The sequence below is a fragment of the Lissotriton vulgaris genome, chromosome 5 (genome assembly GCF_964263255.1).
Source record: "Lissotriton vulgaris chromosome 5, aLisVul1.2, whole genome shotgun sequence".
NCBI lineage: Eukaryota > Metazoa > Chordata > Amphibia > Caudata > Salamandridae > Lissotriton > Lissotriton vulgaris.
In genome coordinates, this window is record NC_141693.1 from 1,928,732,140 (window position 1) to 1,928,744,463 (window position 12,324).

At 55.8% G+C, this 12,324-nt stretch overlaps 1 pseudogene; it reads left to right on the forward strand.

The window, feature by feature from the left end:
- Positions 1 to 438: 438 nt before the first annotated feature.
- On the forward strand, positions 439 to 1,934 carry LOC147717752 (uncharacterized; annotated as a pseudogene).
- Positions 1,935 to 12,324: the final 10,390 nt, after the last annotated feature.

Consider the following 12,324-nt stretch of genomic DNA (forward strand, 5'->3'; position numbering starts at 1 on the left):
GTTCTCAGGTTGCTGCCACCTTCCCTGACAAAACCAACCCGGAAGAACACGCCATCCGACCCGGGGACTGGGTCCTCGTGAGGAACTGCGACCGGACTAGTCCCCTTCAGCCCAGATGGAAGAAGCCAAGACTCGTACTACTAACAACACGGACAGCAGTTAAGGTCAAGGGCAGGAAGGGCTGGCTCCACGCAAGCCACTGCCGGAAACATTTTGGACAAAAAGACACTGTTGCTGATGGCTCTGCCAATCCCACTGACATTGTGACTGAACAATCTTTATTGCTTTTGGAACTAACCCCACAACAGGACTACAAATCAAAGTTAAGGTCTGCCATTCGGACTCTGGCTAATTAAGTCGATTGGGCGTCGGTCCAGTGGTGAAGCGGTTGGAGCATGAGAATGGATTTTAACACCTTGACTATGTGAGGGAAAAAAAATGAACTCTAGAAAGAGACATAATGGTCCTACTATATGTTTAACAGTGTTATTTTTCCTCATGGCAGTTATGACGTGTCTTGGTTGGATTCTCCACACTGTTTTTCCTCCAACACAACACACCTCTCATACACCCAACAGCACTCAGGAACACACCTATCACGACCTACCCCCTCATGAACAAGCCCATGGACTAGCCTTGCGAAACAATACCTTCATACAGATGCTACACCACACTCAGCAGGCCAGTAATAGCACCAATTGTTGGATATGTGGCCGCATCCCACCTCATCAGAAAAAGGGAGGGATGCCTCTTTTTGCTTTCCCATTCTCTTATAATGGAACTTGTGAAGCCTGGTTCGCCCTAATAACAGCTGACGATACTACCCCCACCTCCTGCCCTGACGGAAATAATTCATGCAAGAATGGGTGGCCTTGGGGGATTTAAACAAGGTACTCAATACTGCCTGTTACCCTAATAAGGAGGGAGTTCCTCAGGCAACAGGTACAGTCCTAGAAAGTGAAGAATACAAGCAAGGGAACATGACCATGTCCTACAAGATGTTAAATACCAAACCTAAAAAGAATGCTGGTCCCCCTTCCATCTCGGTCTCACCAGTAAAAGGACACCTGTGCATCCAGAAAAATGTCTCTGTTCCATTAGGACACAGTGACTGTCATACCACTATAAGTTTTGAAGACAGAGGAAAGTCCTCATTTCTAGCATCTCGCCATACTTATTTCGTCTGTGGCCAAACGGCCTATGTGCAGCTGCCCTTGAACTGGGGGGGAACTTGCTATTTAGCATTTCTGTTACCCCCTGTCTTTGAGGCCCCATCCACTTACCACCGAGACCTCCTAGTGCCCCATGTCAGACATAAAAGAATGATCGATACCTCCTTGGTTGACCAAACGGAAACCTCATGGGAACAGTATACAGATTTTAACAAAGGGTTCTTCTTCTTTGTTGGCCCTGTACAGAACAGCAAGCTTATACGCAGGTTGACAAGGACCTTAGAGGCTGTTGTAAACCAGACGGCGTCTGCCCTGGGGAGCTTAACCCAGGAGCAGTCTGCCATACGATTGGTTACTCTCCAAAATCGCCTTGTCCTTGACATCATCTTGGCCGACAGAGGCGGAGCCTGTAAAATTATAGGCTCTAGCTGCTGTATATTTATTCCTGATAATTCCCCATCTGTATACACGGCCATAACAAAATTACACAAGATAGCCGTAAGTTTACATCAAGAACCTGGCACTTGGGCGTGGTCTGACTGGTTCTGGAAGATAATATCGTCCTGGGGATGGCAACTGCTGTCAGCAGCAGGTATAATATTCCTGATAATAACTGGATGCTGCCTTTGCATCCAATGTGGCCCTGCCCTGTGCGGTCTATGCGCTGCAAAATGCATTCCTAAACCACTTGTCCAGCAGAGAGAAAGGGAAAGAATCATGTTACAAGAATGTATAAATGATCTCATGCAAATTGAGATATAACGTAGGTGCACTCTGGGGCAAGGAGGGAATGTGGAAATAAAAGCTATAATTATGCCCCTTCGCTGCCCTCTGCGCGATCTAATTATGCCCCTTTGCGCGATCCCCTTTGCGCGGTTAATAATTGCCCACATTAAAAGCCGGCACCATTTTGTTTTTAATTCACCCTTTGGTGTCCCAAGACATGAAGCACGAGCACGACACCCCTGCACCTGGCCTTCCTCATTTTCACCATCTGTCTCTGTGGTTTCTGTCAAGTCCGGGAAACCAGTACATGAGTTCCTGCCCCCCCCCCCGCAGAGATGGTTCATGTTTCTGACATGAAGCACGAGCACAAACCCCAAATGAGGAAGCCTCCCCCTTCCAACTGTCAGACTATTTCACATCGCAAGTCCCCTCACGAAGCCTAAGACACGCCCCCATTTCTTCACACTCTGCTCCTCTTGCTGATCTTTGTTCCTCTATCTGCCACAACCTGTTTGTTCCTCTATTTTGCCTCGTGACCAAGACTGTATAAAATGTTCTGCTGTTAAAAATAAACACCCCACCTCAAGAGAGGGACTTGAGAGATTGCTCCTGTGCCCGCTTGGTGCTGGAAGCGCTCCCCTTAACTCGAGTTATTGGTCTCCTCCTCCTTCATTTGAGCACCAAGGACTCCTCGCTTTGCATTGACAAGAAATTATGATTTATTAAGCATAGAAATTCAAAAATGAGGTAATAAGTAAATTTAATTTACCACAAAATAGAGGCATGTGCGAAAGGTGACGTTTGTCTGTTTTTAACATGTGGACCCTGTAGACATTATGCACATCCTTTTAATGTTTAGAGACCAATACTAATGATACATATATTGTAAATAACTGTACTAAACATGTTTGTTATGAAAAATATATATATATATATACATACATACATATATATATATGTATATATATATATACATATATATATATGTTTGGTGACATGTATGTTGTTATGCTTTGTTTTTATTAGGTGTTTTTATCGTGCTTAAATATAGGAGAGACGATTATTCTTTGCCCAGCGCGTCCCCCCACCTCCCCTTTGCTCGCTTTTTCTGCGGCCACGCCCCCCTCGCCCGCTCCTGTCTACCAGCTGATCCTCCCTCTCTTCCCGCCTTAATTAGCGGCTGCCGCTGGACAACAGGACTGACCCCGACCCGGCTTGCAGGCCAGGTCACCTCCCTGCTGCCCAGAAGCTCCACCTGCACCGCTGACAGCCCGCTCCAGAGCCGATCGTGTGTTCGCACCAGCAGTGTCCTCCTGTCTCTGATCGCTGTCTGATCGTGGTCTGCCTACAATTCTGTACTGTTTTCAGTTGTTTTTCTGATTATTTTGTATTCTGTACTTTGTTTCTGAGCCTCTCTCCGCCCAGCGCGTCCCCCCCACCTCCCCTTTACTCGCTTTCTGTTCCAGATTTCCTATCCGCTGCGGCCACGCCCCCATCTCCCCCCGCTCCCGCCTCCCAGCTGATCCTCCCTCCCTTCCCACTTAATTAGCGGCCGCCGCTGGAAAACAGGTGTGACCCCGACCCTGCTTGCAGGCCAGGTCACCTCCCTGCTACCCACCAGCTCCACCTGCACCGCTACCAGCCCGCACCAGAGCCGATCGCTTGTTCGCACCAGCAGTGTCCTCCTGTCTCTGATCGCTGTCTGATCGTGGTCTGCCTACAATTCTGTACTGTTTTCTGTTGTTTTTCTGATTATTTAGTAGTCTGAACTTTGTTTCTGAGCCTCTCTCAACCCAGCGCGTTCCCCCCCACCTCCCCTTTGCTCGCTTTCTTTTCCAGATTTCCTCGCCGCTGCAGCCACGCCCCCCTCGCCCCCCGCCTCCCAGCTGATCCTCCCTCCCTTCCGGCCTTAATTAGCAGGCGCCGCTGGACAACAGGAGTCACCCCGACCCTGCTTGCAGGCCAGGTCACCTCCCTGCTGCCCAGCAGCTCCACCTGCACCGCTGCCAGCACGCTCCAGGGCCGATCGCGTGTTCGCACCAGCAGTGTCCTCCTGTCTCTGATCGCGGTCAGCCTACAATTCTGTACTGTTTTCTGTTGTTTTTCTGATTATTTTGTATTCTGTAATTTGTTTCTAAGCCTCTCTCCACCCAGCGCGTTCCCCCCCACCTCCCTTTTGCTCGCTTTCTGTTCCAGATTTCCACGCTGCTGCGGCCACGTCCCCCTCGCCACCGCCTCCCAGCTGATCCTCCCTACCTTCCCGCCTTAATTAGCGGCTGCCGCTGGACAACAGGACTGACCCCGACCCTGCTTGCAGGCCAGGTCACCTCCCTGCTGCCCAGCAGCTCCACCTGCACCGCTGCCAGCCCGCTCCAGAGCCGATCGCGTGCTCGCACCAGCAGTGTCCTCATGTCTGTGATCGCTGTCTGATCGCGGTCTGCCTACAATTCTGTACTGTTTTCAGTTGTTTTTCTGATTATTTTGTATTCTGTACTTTGTTTCTGAGCCTCTCTCCGCCCAGCGCGTCCCCCCCACCTCCCCTTTACTCGCTTTCTGTTCCAGATTTCCTATCCGCTGCGGCCACGCCCCCATCTCCCCCCGCTCCCGCCTCCCAGCTGATCCTCCCTCCCTTCCCACTTAATTAGCGGCCGCCGCTGGAAAACAGGTGTGACCCCGACCCTGCTTGCAGGCCAGGTCACCTCCCTGCTACCCACCAGCTCCACCTGCACCGCTACCAGCCCGCTCCAGAGCCGATCGCTTGTTCGCACCAGCAGTGTCCTCCTGTCTCTGATCGCTGTCTGATCGTGGTCTGCCTACAATTCTGTACTGTTTTCTGTTGTTTTTCTGATTATTTAGTAGTCTGAACTTTGTTTCTGAGCCTCTCTCAACCCAGCGCGTTCCCCCCCACCTCCCCTTTGCTCGCTTTCTGTTCCAGATTTCCTCGCCGCTGCGGCCACGCCCCCCTCGCCCCCCGCCTCCCCGCTGATCCTCCCTCCCTTCCGGCCTTAATTAGCAGGCGCCGCTGGACAACAGGAGTCACCCCGACCCTGCTTGCAGGCCAGGTCACCTCCCTGCTGCCCAGCAGCTCCACCTGCACCGCTGCCAGCACGCTCCAGGGCCGATCGCGTGTTCGCACCAGCAGTGTCCTCCTGTCTCTGATCGCGGTCAGCCTACAATTCTGTACTGTTTTCTGTTGTTTTTCTGATTATTTTGTATTCTGTAATTTGTTTCTAAGCCTCTCTCCACCCAGCGCGTTCCCCCCCACCTCCCTTTTGCTCGCTTTCTGTTCCAGATTTCCACGCTGCTGCGGCCACGTCCCCCTCGCCACCGCCTCCCAGCTGATCCTCCCTACCTTCCCGCCTTAATTAGCGGCTGCCGCTGGACAACAGGACTGACCCCGACCCTGCTTGCAGGCCAGGTCACCTCCCTGCTGCCCAGCAGCTCCACCTGCACCGCTGCCAGCCAGCTCCAGAGCCGATCGCGAGCTCGCACCAGCAGTGTCCTCATGTCTGTGATCGCTGTCTGATCGCGGTCTGCCTACAATTTTGTACTGATTTCTGTTGTTTTTCTGATTATTTTGTATTCTGTACTTTGTTTCTGAGCCTCTCTCCACCCAGCGCGTTCCCCCCCACCTCCCCTTTGCTCGCTTTCTGTTCCAGATTTCCTCACCGCTGCAGCCACGCCCCCCTCGCCCCCCGCCTCCCAGCTGATCCTACTTCCCTTCCCGCCTTAATTAGCAGCCGCCGCTGGACAACAGGATTGACCCCGACCCTGCTTGCAGGCCAGGTCACCTCCCTGCTGCCCAGCAGCTCCACCTGCACCGCTGCCAGCACGCTCCAGAGCCGATCGCGTGTTCGCACCAGCAGTGTCCTCCGGTCTCTGAACGCTGTCTGATCGCGGTCAGCCTACAATTCTGTACTGTTTTCTGTTATTTTTCTGATTATTTTCTATTCTGTTCTTTGTTCTTTAGCCTCTCTCCGCCCAGCGCGTTCTCCCCACCTCCCCTTTGCTTGCTTTCTGTTCCAGATTTCCTCGCTGCTGCGGCCACGCCCCCTCGCCCCCCTCCCAGCTGATCCTCCCTCCCTTCCTGCCTTAATTAGCGGCTGCCGCTGGACAACAGGACTGACCCCGACCGGGCTTGCAGGCCAGGTAACCTCCCTGCTGCCCAGCAGCTCCACCTGCACTGCTGCCAGCCCGCTCCAGAGCCGATCGCGTGTTTGCACCAGCAGTGTCCTCCTGTCTCTGATCGCTGTCTGATCGCGGTCTGCCTACAATTCTGTATTGTTTTCTGTTATTTTTCTGATTATTTTGTATTCTGTACTTTGTTTCTGAGCCTCTCTCCGCCCAGCGCTTTCCACCCACCTCCCCTTTGCTCACTTTCTGTTCCAGATTTCCTTGCCGCTGCCCCTGCCGCCACGCCTCCCTCGCCCCACCGCCTCCCAGCTGATCCTCCCTCCCTTCCCGCCTTAAATAGCGGCTGCCGCTGGACAACAGGAGTGACCCCGACCCTGCTTGCAGGCCAGGTCCCCTCCCTGCTGCCCAGCAGCTCCACCTGCACCGCTGCCAGCCCTCTCCGGAGCCGATCGCGTGTTTGCACCAGCAGTGTCCTTCTGTCTCTGATCGCTGACTGCTCGCTGTCTGCCTACAATTCCGTACTGTTTTCTGTTGTTTTACTGATTATTTTGTATTCTGTACTTAGTTTCTGAGCCTCTCTCCGCCCAGCGCGTTCCATCCACCTTCCCTTTGCTCACTTTCTGTTCCAGATTTCCTCGCCGCTGCCCCTGCCGCCACGCTTCCCTCGCCCCCTGCCGCCTCCCAGCTGATCCTCCCTCCCTTCCCGCCTTAAATAGCGGCCACCGCTGGACAACAGGAGTGACCCCGACCCTGCTTGCAGGCCAGGTCACCTCACTGCTGCCCAGCAGCTCCCCCTGCACCGCTGCCAGCCCGCTTCAGAGCCGATTGCGTGTTCGCACCAGCAGTGTCCTCCTGTCTCTGATCGCTGTCTGATCGCGGTCTGCCTACAATTCTGTACTGTTTTCTGTTGTTTTTCTGATTATTTTGTATTCTGTACTTTGTTTCTGAGCCTCTCTCCGCCCAGCGCGTCCCCCTCACCTCCCCTTTGCTCCCTTTCTGTTCCAGATTTCCTATCCGCTGCGGCCGCGCCCCCTCTCCCCCGCTCCCGCCTCCCAGCTGATCCTCCCTCCCTTCCCGCCTTAATTAGCGGCCGCCGCTGGACAACAGGTGTGACCCCGACCCTGCTTGCAGGCCAGGTCACCTCCCTGCTGCCCAGCAGCTCCAGCTGCACCGCTGCCAGCCCACTCCAGAGCAGATCGCGTGTTTGCACCAGCAGTGTCCTCCTGTCTCTGATCGCTGTCTGATCGCGGTTCTGCCTACAATTCTTTACTGTTTTCTGTGTTTTTTCTTATTATTTTGTATTCTGTACTTTGTTTTTGAGCCTCTCTTCGCCCAGCGCGTCCCCCCACCTCCCCTTTGCTCGCTTTCTGTTCCAGATTTCCTCACCGCTGCCCCTACGGCCACGCCCCCTTGGCCCTCCCGCTCCCGCCTCCCATCTGATCCTCCCTCCCTTCCCGCCTTAAATAGCTGCCACCACTGGACAACAGGAGTGACCCCGTCCCTGCTTGCAGGCCAGGTCACCTCCCTACTGCCCAGCAGCTCCACCTGCACTGCTGCCAGCCCGCTCCAGAGCCGATCGCGTGTTCGCACCAGCAGTGTCCTCCTGTCTCTGATCGCTGTCTGATCGCGGTTCTGCCTACAATTCTGTACTGTTTTCTGTTGTTTTTCTGATTATTTTGTATTCTGTACTTTGTTTCTGAGCCTCTCTCCGCCCAGCGCGTCCCCCCACCTCCCCTTTGCTCGCTTTCTGTTCCAGGTTTCCTCACCGCTGCCCCTGCGGCCACGCCCCCCTGGCCCTCCCGCTTCCGCCTCCCATCTGATCCTCCCTCCCTTCCCGCCTTAAATAGCTGCCACCACTGGACAACAGGAGTGACCCCGACCCTGCTTGCAGGCCAGGTCACCTCCCTGCTGCCCAGCAGCTCCACCTGCACTGCTGCCAGCCCGCTCCAGAGCCGATCGCGTGCTCGCACCAGCAGTGTCCTCCTGTCTGTGATCGCTGTCTGATCGCGGTCTGCCTACAATTCTGTACTATTTCTGTTGTTTTTCTGATTATTTTGTATTCTGTACTTTGTTTCTGAGCCTCTCTCCACCCAGCGCGTTCCCCCCCCACCTCCCCTTTGCTCGCTTTCTGTTCCAGATTTCCTCGCCGCTGCAGCCACGCCCCCCTCGCCCCTCCGCCTCCCAGCTGATCCTCCCTCCCTTCCCGCCTTAATTAGCGGCTGCCGCTGGACAACAGGACTGACCCCGACCCTGCTTGCAGGCATGGTCACCTCCCTGCTGCCCAGCAGCTCCACCTGCACTGCTGCCAGCCCGCTCCAGAGCCGATCGCGTGTTTGCACCAGTGAGTGTCCTCCTGTCTCTGATCGCTGTCTGATCGCGGTCTGCCTACAATTCTGTATTGTTTTCTGTTGTTTTTCTGATTATTTTGTATTCTGTACTTTGTTCCTGAGCCTCTCTCCGCCCAGCGCGTTCCATCCACCTCCCCTTTCTCACTTTCTGTTCCAGATTTCCTCGCCGCTGCCCCTGCCGCCACGCCTCCCTCGCCCCGCAGCCTCCCAGCTGATCCTCCCTCCCTTCCCGCCTTAATTAGCGGCTGCCGCTGGACAACAGGCCTGACCCCGACCCTGCGTGCAGGCCAGGTCACCTCCCTGCTGCCCAGCAGCTTCACCTGCACCACTGCCAGCCCTCTCCAGAGCCGATCGCGTGTTCGCACCAGCAGTGTCCTCCTGTCTCTGATCGCTGTCTGATCGCGGTCTGCCTACAGTTCTGTACTGTTTTCAGTTGTTTTTCTGATTATTTAGTAGTCTGAACTTTGTTTCTGAGCCTCTCTCAACCCAGCGCGTTCCCCCCCACCTCCCCTTTGCTCACTTTCTTTTCCAGATTTCCTCGCCGCTGCAGCCACGCCCCCCTCGCCCCCCCGCCTCCCAGCTGATCCTCCCTCCCTTCCGGCCTTAATTAGCAGGCGCCGCTGGACAACAGGAGTCACCCCGACCCTGCTTGCAGGCCAGGTCACCTCCCTGCTGCCCAGCAGCTCCACCTGCACCGCTGCCAGCACGCTCCAGGGCCGATCGCGTGTTCGCACCAGCAGTGTCCTCCTGTCTCTGATCGCGGTCAGCCTACAATTCTGTACTGTTTTCTGTTGTTTTTCTGATTATTTTGTATTCTGTAATTTGTTTCTAAGCCTCTCTCCACCCAGCGCGTTCCCCCCCACCTCCCTTTTGCTTGCTTTCTGTTCCAGATTTCCACGCTGCTGCGGCCACGTCCCCCTCGCCACCGCCTCCCAGCTGATCCTCCCTACCTTCCCGCCTTAATTAGCGGCTGCCGCTGGACAACAGGACTGACCCCGACCCTGCTTGCAGGCCAGGTCACCTCCCTGCTGCCCAGCAGCTCCACCTGCACCGCTGCCAGCCCGCTCCAGAGCCGATCGCGTGCTCGCACCAGCAGTGTCCTCATGTCTGTGATCGCTGTCTGATCGCGGTCTGCCTACAATTCTGTACTGTTTTCAGTTGTTTTTCTGATTATTTTGTATTCTGTACTTTGTTTCTGAGCCTCTCTCCGCCCAGCGCGTCCCCCCCACCTCCCCTTTACTCGCTTTCTGTTCCAGATTTCCTATCCGCTGCGGCCACGCCCCCATCTCCCCCCGCTCCCGCCTCCCAGCTGATCCTCCCTCCCTTCCCACTTAATTAGCGGCCGCCGCTGGAAAACAGGTGTGACCCCGACCCTGCTTGCAGGCCAGGTCACCTCCCTGCTACCCACCAGCTCCACCTGCACCGCTACCAGCCCGCTCCAGAGCCGATCGCTTGTTCGCACCAGCAGTGTCCTCCTGTCTCTGATCGCTGTCTGATCGTGGTCTGCCTACAATTCTGTACTGTTTTCTGTTGTTTTTCTGATTATTTAGTAGTCTGAACTTTGTTTCTGAGCCTCTCTCAACCCAGCGCGTTCCCCCCCACCTCCCCTTTGCTCGCTTTCTGTTCCAGATTTCCTCGCCGCTGCGGCCACGCCCCCCTCGCCCCCCGCCTCCCCGCTGATCCTCCCTCCCTTCCGGCCTTAATTAGCAGGCGCCGCTGGACAACAGGAGTCACCCCGACCCTGCTTGCAGGCCAGGTCACCTCCCTGCTGCCCAGCAGCTCCACCTGCACCGCTGCCAGCACGCTCCAGGGCCGATCGCGTGTTCGCACCAGCAGTGTCCTCCTGTCTCTGATCGCGGTCAGCCTACAATTCTGTACTGTTTTCTGTTGTTTTTCTGATTATTTTGTATTCTGTAATTTGTTTCTAAGCCTCTCTCCACCCAGCGCGTTCCCCCCCACCTCCCTTTTGCTCGCTTTCTGTTCCAGATTTCCACGCTGCTGCGGCCACGTCCCCCTCGCCACCGCCTCCCAGCTGATCCTCCCTACCTTCCCGCCTTAATTAGCGGCTGCCGCTGGACAACAGGACTGACCCCGACCCTGCTTGCAGGCCAGGTCACCTCCCTGCTGCCCAGCAGCTCCACCTGCACCGCTGCCAGCCAGCTCCAGAGCCGATCGCGAGCTCGCACCAGCAGTGTCCTCATGTCTGTGATCGCTGTCTGATCGCGGTCTGCCTACAATTTTGTACTGATTTCTGTTGTTTTTCTGATTATTTTGTATTCTGTACTTTGTTTCTGAGCCTCTCTCCACCCAGCGCGTTCCCCCCCACCTCCCCTTTGCTTGCTTTCTGTTCCAGATTTCCTCGCTGCTGCGGCCACGCCCCCTCGCCCCCCTCCCAGCTGATCCTCCCTCCCTTCCTGCCTTAATTAGCGGCTGCCGCTGGACAACAGGACTGACCCCGACCGGGCTTGCAGGCCAGGTAACCTCCCTGCTGCCCAGCAGCTCCACCTGCACTGCTGCCAGCCCGCTCCAGAGCCGATCGCGTGTTTGCACCAGCAGTGTCCTCCTGTCTCTGATCGCTGTCTGATCGCGGTCTGCCTACAATTCTGTATTGTTTTCTGTTATTTTTCTGATTATTTTGTATTCTGTACTTTGTTTCTGAGCCTCTCTCCGCCCAGCGCTTTCCACCCACCTCCCCTTTGCTCACTTTCTGTTCCAGATTTCCTTGCCGCTGCCGCTGCCGCCACGCCTCCCTCGCCCCACCGCCTCCCAGCTGATCCTCCCTCCCTTCCCGCCTTAAATAGCGGCTGCCGCTGGACAACAGGAGTGACCCCGACCCTGCTTGCAGGCCAGGTCCCCTCCCTGCTGCCCAGCAGCTCCACCTGCACCGCTGCCAGCCCTCTCCGGAGCCGATCGCGTGTTTGCACCAGCAGTGTCCTTCTGTCTCTGATCGCTGACTGCTCGCTGTCTGCCTACAATTCCGTACTGTTTTCTGTTGTTTTACTGATTATTTTGTATTCTGTACTTAGTTTCTGAGCCTCTCTCCGCCCAGCGCGTTCCATCCACCTTCCCTTTGCTCACTTTCTGTTCCAGATTTCCTCGCCGCTGCCCCTGCCGCCACGCTTCCCTCGCCCCCTGCCGCCTCCCAGCTGATCCTCCCTCCCTTCCCGCCTTAAATAGCGGCCACCGCTGGACAACAGGAGTGACCCCGACCCTGCTTGCAGGCCAGGTCACCTCACTGCTGCCCAGCAGCTCCCCCTGCACCGCTGCCAGCCCGCTTCAGAGCCGATTGCGTGTTCGCACCAGCAGTGTCCTCCTGTCTCTGATCGCTGTCTGATCGCGGTCTGCCTACAATTCTGTACTGTTTTCTGTTGTTTTTCTGATTATTTTGTATTCTGTACTTTGTTTCTGAGCCTCTCTCCGCCCAGCGCGTCCCCCTCACCTCCCCTTTGCTCCCTTTCTGTTCCAGATTTCCTATCCGCTGCGGCCGCGCCCCCTCTCCCCCGCTCCCGCCTCCCAGCTGATCCTCCCTCCCTTCCCGCCTTAATTAGCGGCCGCCGCTGGACAACAGGTGTGACCCCGACCCTGCTTGCAGGCCAGGTCACCTCCCTGCTGCCCAGCAGCTCCAGCTGCACCGCTGCCAGCCCACTCCAGAGCAGATCGCGTGTTTGCACCAGCAGTGTCCTCCTGTCTCTGATCGCTGTCTGATCGCGGTTCTGCCTACAATTCTTTACTGTTTTCTGTGTTTTTTCTTATTATTTTGTATTCTGTACTTTGTTTTTAAGCCTCTCTTCGCCCAGCGCGTCCCCCCACCTCCCCTTTGCTCGCTTTCTGTTCCAGATTTCCTCACCGCTGCCCCTACGGCCATGCCCCCTTGGCCCTCCCGCTCCCGCCTCCCATCTGATCCTCCCTCCCTTCCCGCCTTAAATAGCTGCCACCACTGGACA